Below are 13,671 nucleotides of genomic sequence, written 5' to 3' on the forward strand. Positions count from 1 at the left end.
AACTTGTGGTGGGAAAAATATATTGGTGACTTCTTGAAAAAGTGAGGAAAAGAAAAGAGATTATTTAGCTGAAGGAAGGCGTTCTTTTTGGCGAAGCTTTGAACTCAACATCTTGTCCAGAATTTGTTGGGTTATACAACGTGATCGGACTGTTGTATCTTGGAGGTGACAAGTCAGGAAGATTACTGTCGCACTGCTAAAGATTTGCTGCAGTGGGCTTGAATCTCCTCAAAGAGAGCAAGATATCCGCGTCTCAGCCTGAAGATGTTTTATTTTCTTAATATTATTTTTCAATTGTAATTGCATTTTCAATTGTGTTATCACCAACAATTTTAAGGAGATTCAATGGCTACAACTGAAAAATCAACAGATGTCAAAGTAGGAGATCTTAACAAGCCATTTCGGTTCAACGGTACTCATTTCAGGAGCTGGAGGGGTAAATTACTTTTCTATTTAAGTCTTCTCAATGTTTCTTATGCATTAGCTGAGTAGAATCCAAACAAAGTAGACAACTCTTTCATGAATGATGAAGAATTTTTGAAGAAAAAGTTGAAAAGTACGATGAAGATTCATACAAGTAGTAAATATGATACCGAGGAGGCTGGAGCCAAAAAATATGCTGCTAGTAGATTTTTTTTTTTGTTTCCAATGGCGGACAACAAATCAGTGATAGACCAACATCAAGATTTTATAATGATCGTTGGGGAGCTCAGGTCTGAGGAGATCAAAATTGGAGAAAATCTTATTGTTTGTGGCATAATAGATAAACTTCCATCTTCATGGACGAAATTTCAAAAAACTATGCGGTACAAACAAAAGGAAACTTCACTTGAGACGTTGATTATGCGAATCTACGTTGAAGAAGAGGCAAGGGGCCAAGATGCACTTTCGCAAATGGAAGAGAACACCTTACAACCCGTCACAAACAAGGTAAATTTAACTGCTTCAAATAATGTTGCTCCTAATACTAACAAAAATACCTATATGAAGCTAAAAAAATAAAATATTCAAGAAAAATAATGGTAAACCTCCTAAGAAAAATAATGGCAGTAATACCCAAGTAGAAAATCAACAAGTACAAGATGAAGGACCATGCTTTGTCTGTGGCAAGAGTGGGCATATTGCTCGATTTTGCAAGTTTCGGAAACGTGGTCCTACACCTTAGGCAAACGTTACCGATGAGCCACTTGTGGCGGTGATCACATCCATAAATATGGTTGAAAATGTTGATGGATGATGGGCTGATTTTGGTGCAAACCGTCATGTCTGGTATGACAAAGATTGATTCAAAGTATATACTTCATTTGAGGAGCCCAAAAATCATCATGCTTGGTGATTCTCACACTACTCAAGTGCTTGGAAAGTGAGATGTCGAGTTGAGCTTTACCTTAGGAAGGGTGTTAACATTAAAAGATGTACTTTTTACTCCTTCTATGAGAAAAAAAATTAATGTCTAGTTTTCTTCTTAATAAAGCAGCCTTCAAATAAATTATTGAGTCTGATCAATATGTGATTGTGAAAAAAGGTATTTTTGTGAGAAAGGGGTATGCTTGTGATGAGGTGTTCAAGTTGAATATTGACATGAATAAAGTATCTAATTCTATTTACATGCTTTCTTGTACTAATTTTTAGCATGCTCATTTATATCATATTAATAATCGTTATGTGGGAATCATGAGGAGTTTAGGATTAATCCCAATGATTAAAAAGGATTTTGAAATGTGAGGCTTGCAGTAAAGTCAAAATCACAAAAGGCCTCATTTTCATCAAGTTGAAAGAAAAACTGAATTGTTAGAGTTAATTCATATCGATATTTGTGAACTTGGAGGAATTTTAACTCGTGGAGAAAATAGATATTTATCACTTTTATTGATGATTTTTCTAGGTATTCATTTGTTTTCTTGATGAAAAATAAAAGCGATGCTTTTGAAATTTTAAAATTTATCACTATGAAGTTGAAAATCAGTTCGGTAGAAAAATAAAAAGAAGTAGAAGTGGTAGAGTTCGTGGATATGAGTTTAATTCTTTTGTTAGATCTTGGGAATAATTCATAAATCTACTGTCATGCTTATTGAGTCAAGTACACCTCTAAATTTTTGGGATGAAGCTATTTTGACTGCTTGTTATGTATTGAATCAGGTGCCTTATCAAAAGACGAAATTAACACCATTTGAGTTGTGGAAAGGTCACAGGCCAAATTTGAGATATCTAAGAGTTTGGGGTTATTTAGCCTATGTGAGCTTAATGGATCCCAAAGTTGCTAAGTTGGGTAAAAAGGTTAATACTTGTGCTTTTTTTGGTTATGCTTCAAATATCACAATCTATAGATTTTTCAGTCTTGAAGATAAAATAATAATAGAATCGGGTGATGCTATTTTTCATGAGAATAAATTTTCACTTGATTCTAAAAATAGTGGGGGTCAAAGGACTGAAGAAAATATTTTATCAGTACCTAGTCCTTCCTTCTACTTCTGATTTGAAAAATAAAGAAAATAATGATATTGAGTTACGAAGAAGTAAAAGAGCTAGAGTAGAAAAAAATTTTGATCCTGATTTTTATATTTTTAATATTGGAGATGACCCTCTCACTTTATAAGAAACTTTATCTTCACATGAGGCTATTTTTTGAAAATAGGTTGTAAATGATGAAATAGAATCACTTATTTCTAATAAAACTTGAAAGTTAGTTGGTTTACCAGCGAGTTGTAAAAAAATGGTAAAATTAACAAAATGACTATCTTTTGGTAGTTTCCTATCATTTATAGCTACCTTTTAAAAATTACCATTTGTAGCTATATTTTTCCTAATTAAGGTGTTTTTTCGGATGTATTTGATGCTTATAAATACATAGTAACACAGTAAAAAATAAAACATATTCCTTAATTTAAGGCCAGAACGGTGGGATCAATTAATTAGCTATTAATTGATATTTTTTACCATACCCTTCCACAAAGTTAGATTTTAGATTACCTTTCCATAACCATTTTCTATTCCTCCATCCAATCTTCAAGATTCAAACATAAAAAATCAAAAATTCAAAATTTGAAAACATTCAACTACCAATATATTTGAAGTTTTCAATATTGACTTCGTTCTTGATTTACCCATATATTTGATAGCATAACTAATGTATTTGAAGTTTTCAATCAAACCTCATGTATTTTATATTAAATCTCATCTATTTGTGTGATTAACAATTTGCATCACCCATGTATTTAGCGGTAATGTATTTGAAGTTTTCAATATTGATTTCGTTTTGATTTACACATGTATTTGATAGCATAACCAATGTATTTGAAGTTACCAATCAAACCCCATGTATTTTTATATTAAAGCTCATGTATTCGTGTAAGTAACAATTTGCATCACACATGTATTTGATGGATTAATTTGAACAAAATACACAAATATATAGAAAACTTACAATGTATTTTCGTCGCTCATGTATTTGAAACTAGATGAACTGATGAAATTAATTTGAACAAAATACACAAAAATATAGAAAAACTTACATAAATACACCACCAACCACAAACAATTGGTAGCTATATCATAGAACATATACAAATACATATATTTTTCATCTTTTCAAAACCCTAAAAAATCCTAGACCACCAAAAAAACCCTAGCCACAGAGCAAATGCAACTCGGTCCAAATTTATGGGCACTGGTCCACAACCCAAAAGTCTTGGCATTTACAGCTACAACTTGCCCACAATGGGAGGTAAGCCGTCAACCATAATGAATGATCATTCTAGTTGGAACATCATTCACATAAAAAAAATGAAAAGGTTAATTGCCTTCTTATGTTTAATTTTTCCATAAAGCTTGAAATCATGGAAACCAAAAAAAAATTGAGAGAGGGGCGGCTGCCACCCGTTGTGGCGGTGGTTGATAGAAGGAGAGAGATTTTTTTTTAGGGATTTGAGAAATGAAAAATCTGAAATGGGTAGTGAGTGAGAATAGAAAATGTCAAAAATTTATGAAAAGGAGAGAGAATGATAATGTATATTAAGTGATTAATATTGTTACCATTAAAAGGGGATATGAGATTGAGAGTGCTAAATTTTAGATGCATTTGTGCACCAGTAACTGAAAATTACTGTGTAGCTATATACTTAAATTCAAAAAGTATTTAGTTATTATTAGTAATTAAAACAAAAGGTAGTTAATATCACTAATTATGTACTAAAAGTAGCTATAACACGTAATTTTTTCTAAAAAAATTGGGTGTAAATGGGCCCTAAAGAAAAAGTTAAAATCGGATGGTTTTGTTGATAAATACAAGGCTACACTAGTTGCTAAAGGTTTGAAACAACTAGAAGACCTAGAATTTTTTGATACTTTTTCTGCGGTAACTAGAATTACATCCATAAAACTTTTAATTTCTATTGCTGCAATTTTTGATTTGCATATTCATCAAATGCATGTAAAAACTGCTTTTTTAAATGAGGACATAAATGACGAAATTTATATGAAATAACCCGAAGATTTTGTTGAAATAGGCCAACAAAGCAAAGTGCGTAAACTTACTAAATCCCTATATGGCTTGAAACATGCACCAAAGCAATGACATAAGAAATTTTATTCCTGCATGATTGAAAATGATTTTAAAACAAACGAGTGTGATAAGTGCATTTATCATAAGTCTTCAAATAATTCACACGTTATCGTTTGCCTCTATGTTGATTATTTATTGATCTTTGGCTTTAACATGAATGTTATTGTGAAACTAAAAATATTCTTAGAAACCATTTTGATATGAAAGATCTCAGTGAGGAAAATTTTATTCTTGGAATAAAAATTATTAAAACATGTGATGGAATTTAATTTCCTTGACCAGTCACTTTATGTTGAGAAAATTTTGAAAAAATATAACTTGCTTGATTGCAAGCATGTTGTAAATTCTTTTGATTCAAGTGTTCACTTGTTTTCTGTTCAAAGTGAAAATGATGTGATAAATCAAAAGGAATATGCTAGCTTAATTGAAAGTTTGAGTGAGACTGACTGCACTAGGCGTGATATTTCATACGCAGTTGTAGTACTTAGCAGGTTTACAAGTAAGCCCGGTAATGAACATTGACATGCCATAATGAGAGTTATGAAATATTTAATTGGGACAAAAACTTATGGCTTGTTTTATTAAAAAATACCTTGTTGTACTTGAAGGCTTTTCTGATGCAGATTGAAACATTTTATCTGGTGATCACTGTTCTACCACGAGCTATATTTTTACTTTGGGAGGTGGTGCTATTTTCTGAAAATCAAAAAAACAAACTATTATTACTAACTCTACCATGGAGATTGAACTAATTGCTTTAGCTTCAGCTAGTGAAGAAGCGAATTGGTTAAGAGATTTATTATATCAAATACCTTATTTTGAAAATCAATTCCTCCTATTTTAATTCATTGTGATAGCACCGCTGCAATTGGTAGAGCTCAAAATCATTATCACAACGGTAAATCCAGACCCATAAGGAGAAAACAAAGTACTGTGAGATCATATTTGACAAGTGGTACCATTAATGTTGATTATGTCAGATTTTGTTATAATCTTGCCGATCCATTAACCAAGGCCTTGACAAAAGAAAGGGTCTGGAGCACATCGAGGAGGATGGGATTGAAGCTCATAAATTTATGAGTCATATTTGAGGAAACCCCACCCGGGGACTAGAGATCCTATAACCAAGTTTAATGGAAAAAATGAGTCATATGATGACTTTTTGTGAAAATGCAATATTTTATTTATTCCCTCCCTATTATGTGAGTGTATAATTCTATAACGATTTGTGGAGGTCGAGTCTTTGAACTCTTAATGAAATTCTATAGCTTGTATAAGTGGGGTGTTAAAGTTACAGAAGCACCCTTGATAGATTTCACCAATGTGAGCGTGGAAGTAGGCCGCTTCCTATGAGAATTGGGCTGCTCGTTCACAAAAGCACACATGAAAACGGGAATAGCACAAGGCTGTAATGTGCTGGCTGTTAAAGCTCATGTCAACACCTTGATTATTATGTGTAAGCAGTAATTCTTTATTTCCCTTAAGCAGTCATAAATTCAAGTTTGAGACCACTGCGACTCTGGAGTAGAGATTACTATTTTACTAAGTGAAGGTTTAATGCAGAGCATACACCTTCATATGCATAATAGTCTACCTTCAGTTGATATAATCTCTTTTCTAATATTAAAATAAGTGGGGGATTGATGAAGATAATGAGCATTTTAATATTATATTAAAGTGATATATTTATTCTCTTTTTAATGACCATAAAGATGCAACGATTTTCACATGTTTTGGTGCCATAACACGGCAATTAGTTTTTACTCTTCCATTATCTCATTACTCATATGAGTTATGGATAAATGTCATCTTATTGTTCTTGTGTAACCTCCTTCTCATAATTCACCCATATTCTCTATATTTACACCTCTTTAATTTTAATTCTCTCTCTCTCTCAGTTTATTCAATAACTTTTTCTCTTCATTAATCCTTCTTAATCATGTCTTGCTCCAAGGGAAAGTATGTTGATGAGCTTATCAAGAATGTTGCATACATTGGAACCCCTGGAAAGGGTATCCTTGCTGCTGATGAATGCACCGGAACAATTGGAAAGTGTCTCTCGAGCATCAATGTCGAGAACGTAGAATCAAACAAGAGAGCTCTTAGCGAGCTTCTCTTCTGTACCCCCGGGTGTCTTCAGTACCTTAGCGGTGTTATTTTGCTTGAGGAAACACTCTACCAGACGACCACTGCCGACAAACCTTTTGTTGAGGTCATGAAGGAAGGCGGAGTCCTTCCTGGTTTTAAGGTTGACAAGGGTACCGTTGAGCTCCCCGAAACCAATGGTGAGACCACCACCCAAGGTCTCGATAGCCTTACAGAGCATTGTGCAAAGTACTACGAGGCCGGTGCTAAGTTTACCAAGTGGCGTGCTGTGCTCAAGATTGGTGCCAATGAGCCATCTCAGCTCGCCATCAATGATAACGCCAATGGCCTTGCCAGATACGCTATTATCTGCCAACAAAACGGTCTTATACCCATGTTGAGCCTGAGATCCTTGTTGATGGATCCTATGACATTAACAAGTGTGCTGATGTTACCGATCATGTTCTTGCTGCTTGCTACTCTATACAGTAAAAACCGGATCAATTTGTAACCGATAAGATTGGAGCAAAAGACAGGTTCAAATGGGCACAAATGCGTTCGATCTTGCTCCACACCAGGGGTGTTGTATTGGACACAGCAGATCCGAGCCAAAATAAGCGTGACCGTTAGTGCGGATAATCTGAGTCGGAATGTGCGTGTCCGTTGGTCCAGATAATCGATTGTGAGGCTGCCACGCATTATAAAACCATTCCGCCATTTGCGCTGACAACCGTACGGGTGTCAGACCGTACTGCTGGGCCTTATCCATTTTACGATTTTTTAGAAAGGCTTTTTAACATTGTACTAGAGGGCCCATAAAGGATTACCTATAAATAGAAGGCAACACTTTCCTTTAGAGGGTTAGATTTTTCCTTATATCACAACATTGTAACCATATGAAATATTAAGGTTCTCTTCAAGCATTTTGGTCCGAATTTGTGGTGTTCATCCAAAACCGAGCTAATCTTCCATATTGTTTGGCACTTTCAATCTATCTCATTATCATTATTTAGCACATTTAGCGCATATCATCCGCTTATTATATAGTATAAATATAATCGTATAAATATTCGTTTAGAGTTCATATTTACCAAAAGATTAAGTTCATCCACATATCCTATTCACTACTTATAAATTTAATTGTTACTCGTAATTCGGGGTAAACAGTTTGGTACCTACCATGGGGCATAGGATAATAGTGATGGTTTAATCTTTGCTACTTCCTTTTTTCACCTGCTGCTTGAAGAATTAGAAGATCCGCACAGAAAACTTATGAAATGTCAAGTAGCGGTAATTCCGGTCATGTGAACAACAACGAGATAGTAGCTGAGAACGAGAACAACAGCGAGTTATGAAACCCACCTGCAGATTCAGTCGACCCAAATGCTATCAACTCGAGAGAAGGCCTCAACCGGCAGGATACCGTCAATCAGGAGAATGTCGCTGTCACACCCTAGCCTCCCTAGGGTGTGATGGGCACCCGACCCTTACTTAGGGCCGAGCGAACCCGCTGACCCTTAGTGCACACATAATTTTTTTTTTACTTTTAAATCAAATAAACATGAAATACATAGTAAAAGTATTCAGAAATATTCTTTTCGCTATTTTCAAATCAAACAAATTCTGTAATCATATGAAATTCAACACATAACACAGAATGACATATCGGCTGATGGAGCCGCTTACAAAACTACTCTCTATACCCACGACTTTGTCTGCAAAACCTCTAACATCAATCCAGAAAGCATATTATACAAACTGTAACTCGGCAACTCTCCAAGAGCAAATGGATCTTGCCCTCTCCACTGGGACATCTTCTATAATAGCTTCAATTCTATTGAATGAAAAGGGGTCAAATTCAAACTCAGATTTCTAGGAATGGAATCGTCCCCGAGGCTCGTATCCAAACCTAATATGTCTAAGACAGGCCAAAAGAAGGAAAAGTAAAGCCTTACATACCTTTTCCGCTTCTTAAGCTTCTCCAAATTCAAGTTCCAAATTCTTGAAAATCTACAAATGGTCACATTTTACCAAACATTAGTTAAAAGCCTCTAGGAATTCAATCTTGAATTAACATTTGTCTACAGAAATTTTGGCAGCATTTCCCCTGTAAATGTGCCATCCCCGAGAATCTAACTCGGCCAATTCAACAACAACAAACCCGAGAATAGAACTCGGCCACATTATCAACAACAATACCAACAATCATATCTCCAATCTTCAACAATTTTGCTCAAAATACATTCTAACGTTAATAACTCATTTTACCTAACTCAACGACATTTTGTTTAGATTCCAACCAACTATCACAACACCATTCACAACCTTCCAAATTTAAATCAAACATCAATAACACATTCCTTACCCTTAACTTCATGAACTATAACAACAATCTACACGTCGACAACTTCATTTCAAGCTACCAAACCATCATTTTTTCGTCATAGAATTCCACATTAACAACAGCTAGAACATCAAGTGAAATCAATTCACCATAGCTTACTAAGACAACCCATTATTCAGCTACAACAACAACATACATATTTTCATGGATTTTCATCTATTTCTATACATTACAATCACAACCAAAATGCTAAATAAAATTTATTCATCATCACTACACAATACCACACACACACACAGCCAACACCATACTTACACGGCCACACACAACACACATTAATTCTATACTTTTCGTTCATTGCTACACACCATAACATGCACAACCATCCATAATTTATAAAAGAAGATTGAATTCTTACCTTTTCTCCTCAATTCCTCAACTTAGCCAAGGTTGTCAACTTGCAACAAGGAGAGAGATTCTTGCTTTAACAACTATACCATGTTAAAGAGGACCTTCTAATCGGTAGGAATGCTAGGTGAAATAATTTTTTTGATCAAAATCTTTTGATCTTCTTTTTCCTCCATTCTTGGCCGAATAGGCCTTGTTGTTGGCTCTTTCTCTTTTTTTTTTTTTTTTTTCTTGAAGCTTCTTGAATTATTGAATAAGAATGGTCCTTTTCTCTTTTTAATTACACACTTTGGCCTCTACTTGGGCTTGGCCCAACCGGCCACTTCATGGGCCTTTTATAATTTTTTTTGTTTTCCAAGCCCAATCACTTATGGTTCATATTTTGTAATTCACGAAACAAATTTCCGAAATTCTAATTTTGCCCTTGGCCTTCCTCGATATCTCCACATCAATATTTTCATGAACATCTTATTTATTGAATAAGATCGAAATATGGCCTTGTCTCTCACTTGTCACAATTATTTCAAATTTTTCCGAACGTGCAAAATACGGGATATAACATCCTCCCCCCCTTTAGAACATTCATCCTCGAATGTTCAACTGATCTTATGGGGTGTCATAATACTTCGGGAGGATCCCTTTCATAGTTATTCCTTCCTTCGTGCCCATTTCTTATCTTTCACCTTACTTTCTTCCAACACTTTATTCTCTTTGTTTTCTATTTACTCACACTCTTTCTTTTCCACATATTGCTGTGTTAAAACTTCCAATCTTAACCAATAAAGAAAATAATAACAGCTTATCTTGGAACACTTGCACCATTTATTTTTTTGTTATTACTTGGAGTTCGGTATCCTTATTCAATTGGTGCCTTCCATATCGCAGCACCGGTCGCTGGGACACACGTGTCCACTAACACAATCACAAATAAGGTATCATACATATCCATATATATACATATAATTATTATCAACTAGCCCACAAAATACTTCCAACCGTCATTCAAGCCTATCCTAATTCCAAAGTTGTGGCGTAGCTTCTGTCTCTTCTCTAATTTAGCCTGTCGCGTGCTATGTGGCTTCTTATAATCTCCAACCGTCCCGTATACTCTAATCTCCCTTTAAGTTACTCTAGTTTTTCATCTGTCTCTTATAGCTAAATCTTTAGGATTCTTTACATACTTCCCAGGGGGTCACCCATCCTAAAATTGCTCCCACCTTAGCACACTTAACCTCAAAACTTTGATGAAATACAGTGCCTTAATACTGACATAATCGCGTCCGATTTCTCCTATGGTCTTTATTACATGACTTAGGGCCAGTCGAGGTCTTACAGATCCCGGGACACTCTCGTAACACGTCCTTCTTTGTACAATTACCGTTTTGCCCTTTTCGACCCTCAATATTCACCTTTTACTTTTATGTATAGTTATCTTCCGTCCTGGGTTCCTAGGGTCCCAATGGTAACAAACGTACCTTCGTTGCCATTACTTATACATACACGGTTACCAGCCTGTTTGGATTTCCACTCACCATTCGTACATAATAATTTACAGTAACCGCTTGTCAACTTTCTCTAAATCCTTCAACAGACCTGGTTTTTCTTGTACCATTCTTTCCTTTCAAAATCTATACACAGCAAATATCAATAGTGCCTCACAGAACATACGACTATGTATCACATTCCCGCCATTCAGGGCTTCCAATTTTGAATAACAGAATGAGTATATCAAAACTTACCTTTGTAACTTCCTGTATCATTTCTCATCTCCTTCCGTCGTATGTAAGGCTTACATATGGAATTTCATTTCTTATGATTTGGCTCTATCGCACGATCTATGACTGAAAGAAGGTCAACAATCCCTAGATGCGCTGTAGCCTCCTGTTTATAAATGTGGTGCGCTTCACACCATAAACAGGACTCTACCGGACACGACTTTGCAGACAACTCCTAGGACAGACCTGCTCGAATACCACTTTGTCACACCCTAGCCTCCCTAGGGTGTGATGGGCACCCGACCCTTACTTAGGGCCGAGCGAACCCGCTGACCCTTAGTGCACACATAATTTTTTTTTTACTTTTAAATCAAATAAACATGAAATACATAGTAAAAGTATTCAGAAATATTCTTTTCGCTATTTTCAAATCAAACAAATTCTGTAACCATATGAAATTCAACAAATAACACAGAATGACATATCGGCTGATGGATCCGCTTACAAAACTAACTCTCTATACCCACGACTTTGTCTGCAAAGCCTCTAACATCAATCCAGAAAGCATATCATACAAACTGTAACTCGGCAAATCTGCAGGAGCAAATGGAGCTTGCCAGCCTCCCTAGGGTGTGATGGGCACCTGACCCTTACTTAGGGCCGAGCGAACCCGCTGACCCTTAGTGCACACATAATTTTTTTTTTTTTACTTTTAAATCAAATAAACATGAAATACATAGTAAAAGTATTCAGAAATATTCTTTTCGCTATTTTCAAATCAAACAAATTCTGTAACCGTATGAAATTCAACACATAACACAGAATGACATATCGGCTGATGGAGCCGCTTACAAAACTAACTCTCTATACCCACGACTTTGTCTGCAAAGCCTCTAACATCAATCCAGAAAGCATATCATACAAACTGTAACTCGGCAACTCTCCAGGAGCAAATGGAGCTTGCCCTCTCCACTGGGACATCTTCTATAATAGCTTCAATTCTATTGAATGAAAAGGGGTCAAATTCAAACTCAGATTTCTAGGAATGGAATCGTCCCCGAGGCTCGTATCCAAACCTAATATGTCTAAGACAGGCCAAAAGAAGGAAAAGTAAAGCCTTACATACCTTTTCCGCTTCTTAAGCTTCTCCAAATTCAAGTTCCAAATTCTTGAAAATCTACAAATGGTCACATTTTACCAAACATTAGTTAAAAGCCTCTAGGAATTCAATCTTGAATTAACATTTGTCTACAGAAATTTCGGCAGCATTTCCCCTGTAAATGTGCCATCTCCGAGAATCTAACTCGGCCAATTCAACAACAACAAACCCGAGAATAGAACTCGGCCACCTTATCAACAACAATACCAACAATCATATCTCCAATCTTCAACAATTTTGCTCAAAATACATTCTAACGTTAATAACTCATTTTACCTAACTCAACGGCATTTTGTTTAGATTCCAACCAACTATCACAACACCATTCACAACCTTCCAAATTTAAATCAAACATCAATAACACATTCCTTACCCTTAACTTCATGAACTATAACAACAATCTACACGTCGATAACTTCATTTCAAGCTACCAAACCATCATTTTTTCGTCATAGAATTCCACATTAACAACAGCTAGAACATCAAGTGAAATCAATTCACCATAGCTTACTAAGACAACCCATTATTCGGCTACAACAACAACATACATATTTTCATGGATTTTTATCTATTTCTATACATTACAATCACAACCAAAATGCTAAATAAAATTTATTCATCATCACTACACAATACCACACACACACACAGCCAACACCATACTTACACGGCCACACACAACACACATTAATTCTATACTTTTCGTTCATTGCTACACACCATAACATGCACAACCATCCATAATTCATAAAAGAAGATTGAATTCTTACCTTTTCTCCTCAATTCCTCAACTTAGCCAAGGTTGTCAACTTGCAACAAGGAGAGATATTCTTGCTTTAACAACTATACCATGTTAAAGAGGACCTTCTAATCGGTAGGAATGCTAGGTGAAATAATTTTTTTGATCAAAATCTTTTGATCTTGTTTTTCCTCCATTCTTGGCCGAATAGGCCTTATTGTTGGCTCTCTCTCTTCTTTTTTTTCTTGAAGCTTCTTGAATTATTGAATAAGAATGGTCCTTTTCTCTTTTTAATTACACACTTTGGCCCCTACTTAGGCTTGGCCCAACCGGCCACTTCATGGGCCTTTTATAATATTTTTTTTTTGTTTTCTAAGCCCAATCACTTATGGTTCATATTTTGTAATTCACAAAACAAATTTTTGAAATTCCAATTTTTCCCTTGGCCTTGCTCGATATCTCCACATCAATATTTTCATGAACATCTTATATATTGAATAAAATCAAAATATGGCCTTGTCTCTCACTTGTCACAATTATTTCAAATATTTCCGAACGTGCAAAATACGCGATATAACAGTCGCCTTTCGACCACTAATCCTTTGAATACTCATAACTCAATTACTTTATCTCGGGCTCAAGGCCAGAAAACACCAGATA

The 13,671-nt window shown here is 35.4% G+C and overlaps 1 pseudogene; it reads left to right on the plus strand.

The window, feature by feature from the left end:
* The first annotated feature begins 6,478 nt into the window (after window positions 1-6,478).
* LOC132609291 (fructose-bisphosphate aldolase 6, cytosolic-like) overlaps window positions 6,479-13,671 on the plus strand; it is a 28,739-nt pseudogene continuing 21,546 nt past the window's right edge.

Source organism: Lycium barbarum, chromosome 1, assembly GCF_019175385.1.
Source record: "Lycium barbarum isolate Lr01 chromosome 1, ASM1917538v2, whole genome shotgun sequence".
NCBI classification, from domain to species: Eukaryota; Viridiplantae; Streptophyta; class Magnoliopsida; order Solanales; family Solanaceae; genus Lycium; species Lycium barbarum.